Source organism: Zingiber officinale, chromosome 11B, assembly GCF_018446385.1.
Source record: "Zingiber officinale cultivar Zhangliang chromosome 11B, Zo_v1.1, whole genome shotgun sequence".
NCBI lineage: Eukaryota > Viridiplantae > Streptophyta > Magnoliopsida > Zingiberales > Zingiberaceae > Zingiber > Zingiber officinale.
Genome location: NC_056007.1, coordinates 42,683,307 through 42,687,057, shown reverse-complemented (window position 1 = coordinate 42,687,057; position 3,751 = coordinate 42,683,307). Strand labels below are relative to the sequence as shown.

Genomic DNA, 3,751 nt, shown 5'->3' with positions numbered 1-3,751 from the left:
ATTTGTTTACCTTACTTTACTTTTGAAACGATTGGATAGTTGTTTGGCTAATTCGCATTGAGACATTTCTAGTGCTTATTCCAGTCCCTGTGGATACGATAATCTTTTATATTACTTGCGACATTTCCGTACACTTGCGGAGAGCGAACAAGTTTTTGGCGCTGTTGCCGGGGACTGCGCTATAACATTAGGAATTATCAATTGAGTTAGACTAAACATAACATTTGTTTTCCTTTCATATTGCATAGTTGTAACTAATCATTAGATTTCTGTTTTTACCTTCTTGTATAACTTTCACTTCTTGTTAGTTCTTTTTGTACAAATTCAATTCTGTATTTTTTATTCTTTTATTTTTCTTTTTCTGTTGAATTTTCATTTGCTATCTTGTTCTTGTGTATGCGAAGATCTAACTTTGCAGGGGAATTCTTTCCTTTTGACCCTGAGATTGATAGAACCTTTCATAAAAGAAGAATTTTGCAAAGGCAAATTGAAGAACAGGAATATTTGAACATGGCAAATAGACCACTTAAGGATTATGCAGCACCCTATGCAAGAGGTTTTCGATCTAGTATTTCAAGACCTTCAGTGGAAGCTAACAACTTTGAGATCAAACCCGCAATCATATCTATGGTGCAGCAAAACCAATTTGGTGGAGGACCTCATGAAGACCCCAATCAACACTTAGAGGTCTTTTATGAAATATGTGGGACCATGAAAATGAATGGAGTTCCTTCAGATGCAGTTAGATTATTATTATTTGGGTTTTCTCTAAGAGATAGGGCAAAGCAATGGCTGAATTCTTTAGCCCCTAATAGCATCACCACTTGGGAGCAGTGTGAGCAACAGTTTCTTGATAAGTTCTATCCACCAAGCAAAATAGCTCATATGAGGAATTTAATTGCGAGCTTCAAGCAAACTGACTCAGAATCTCTTTTTGAAGCATGGGATAGATATAATAGTATGCTCAGACAATGCCCACATCATGGGTTGGAAAGATGGTTAGTGTTGCACACTTTTTACAATGGTATCAATTATCATACCAAAGTGTCCCTTGATTCAGCTGCTGGAGGGGCACTTATGAACAAAAGCTTAGATGAAGCCGAAGAAATCATTGAAAGTGTAGCACAAAATCATCATCAATGGGCAAATGAAAGAAGTGGTGGCTATTCCTCTGTAAACCCAACAATTAAAGCATCAGGGAAGTTTGATGTAGATGCAGTCACTCTTTTGTCTGCAAAATTGGACGCTCTTACAAAGAAATTTGAAAATATGGGGACTAGTGCTAATATGGTCAATGCTTTAGTACATCTTGTGAAGTATGTGGGAGTTCAGAGCATTCAAATGACTCATGTCCATTGGGAGCTATCACTGCACAAATCAATCAACTTGAACAATGTGATGCAATCATGAGTTACAATCAAAGGCAGAACAACCCATACTCAAATACTTATAACCCTGGATGGAAGAGTCATCCAAATTTTTCTTACAGAAATAATCAAGATCAAGGACCATCTATGGGGGCAAGACTAAATTTTCAAGCTGGGCAACAAAATTTTCAACATCTATCTTCTCATGGCTTACCAAAGTCAAATGTTGAAAAGATGCTTGAAGAAATTGTCTCAAGTCAGAATGAAATGAAGCAAGATATAGCAAAGCTCATTCAAAGAATGGATAATTCTGATAAGCATCAAAGGATCCAAGATAGTCAAATTGCCCAACTAGCTTCCTCATCATCCAGAGCACCAGGACAGCTTCCAGGAAAACCTGATGTGAATCCTATGGAGCATTGCAATAGGATTGAGCTTAGGAGCGGACGGACCTTGGGAGACTCCCAAGTGACTGCTTCAAAAGGGATACAAAAAAAAGAAGAGCTCTCTCCTCCTATACCAAATCAGATTCAAGCTAAAGAGGAGAGTACCATTGAGGTTGAAGAGACTCTTCCACTGAACCATCAGAGCAAAGCTGTCCCTTTTCCTCAGAGACTTACAATGCTCAAGAAGGATGAAGAATTTGACAAGTTTCTAGAAAAGGTTAAGGAAATTTGTGTAGAGGTACCTCTTATTGATGCTATTCTACAAATGCCTAAATTTGCCAAATTCCTGAAGGATCTCATGTCAAATAAGAGAAGAAGAGGAGAGGTCGAGACCATTGCGCTTAGTGAGGAATGTAGTGCTATTTTTGAGAAGAACACTTCTCCAAAACTAAAGGACCCAGGGAGCTTTTATATTCCTTGCAACATAGGAAAAGAATTTTTTGAAAAAGTTTTTTGTGATTTGGGGGCGAGTGTTAGCCTCATTCCCTATTCAATTTGTAATAAATTAGGTCTCAAAAACATTAAACTTACTACTATGGCACTTCAACTTGCCGATTATTCCTGCAGGTACCCTTTGGGTATTATAGAAGATGTGCCAGTAGAGGTGGATGGGAATGTCATTCCCACAGACTTTGTCGTGTTGGACATGGAAGAGGACCCTAGGATTCCTATCATATTAGGAAGACCTTTCCTTGCTACAGCTGGAGCTATAATTGATGTCAAAAATCATAAGCTTTCTTTGGTAATTGGTAAGGAAAAGTTGGAATATGATTTATCTAATATCTCTAACCATGTCTCGTCTCTTTTAAATGCTTGTAGCAGGACAAGCATTTATAAACTTGAGGAATGGAATTTCCATCCTCATGGAAGGCCACCAAATGAAGGAGACAATGTGGTGGAAGATGTTGGGAGAAGATCTCCCAACAAAAATGAAAAGTATATTTGTCCTCCAAGGGCGAGGAAAAGAAGCGAATGATAAAGTTTGGTCGAGCTAAAGACCTTAAACAAGCGCTTCTTGGGAGGCAACCCAAGGGTTCTTTTAGTTAGTTTTGATTTGTATTGTAATTTCTTTTAGTTTGATGCATTCTTTTGATTTTGTTTTCAGGTTAGGTGCAAAACAGAGTCAGGCCGTGTGCTATACACGGCCAGGCAAAGGTTGCAGAGAAAGGAAGTGCTTGGGCCGTGTCATCCAGACATGGCCGTGTGGGATCTCCCGAGGAGAAAAAGGTATAGGCCGTGTCCTAGACACGGCCGTGTAAAGAATCCCGAGAGGAAAGATGAAGAGGCCGTGTCCCAGACACGGCCGTGCGAAGAAACCGGTGAAAGAGGAGGTTTAGGCCGTGTCACAGACACGGCCGTGTCAGGAATCCAGAGAAGGAAGAGGGGGAGGCCGTGTAGATCTACACGGCCCGTGTAGGAGAACTATTAAAGTCTTCTTCCTACCTCGCACGGCCAGATCTTGGCCGTGTTCCGCACACCCCCAGCTCTCCAAAACATATCTTTTTCTCCCAATCTCTTAAAAACTCCTCTCTAATCTCTCGAGATCTCTTAGATCCGATTCTCCTCCTCTCTAAAACTTGAACTTTTTGTTCTCTTAACCTAAGATCTTTTGTTCTTTGAAGTTTTGTTCTTTGAGTTCCACAACTCTAGATAATTCTTCCCTTATCTAAACTCATCAAGATGTCCAATATTTTGAAGAGACTTCGCAAAGGAGGTGGTGGATCTAGTGGAGACAAAGAGAGGGAGCCATCAAGGGACAAAGGAAAGCAACCAGTGAAGGGCAAAGGCAAAAGGACTTCACGCATCGAAGGTAATGACAATGAATTCAATATTGTGTTTAGAAATGATGATCAAGAAACTAGATTTGCAATTCTTGTCAATAGAAAGATAGTGTGTACTAGATATATGGACCCAACTGTTCTTGATATGCTTGGAATT

General features: G+C 39.7%; 1 non-coding gene across 1 annotated transcript; it reads right to left on the bottom strand.

Annotated features, from left to right (window-relative positions):
* Nucleotides 1-883: 883 nt before the first annotated feature.
* On the bottom strand, nt 884-989 carry LOC122035592. Its single transcript, XR_006127129.1, has one exon. It is a non-coding gene; the product is annotated as a small nucleolar RNA R71 (small nucleolar RNA).
* Between the last annotated feature and the right edge of the window lie 2,762 nt (nt 990-3,751).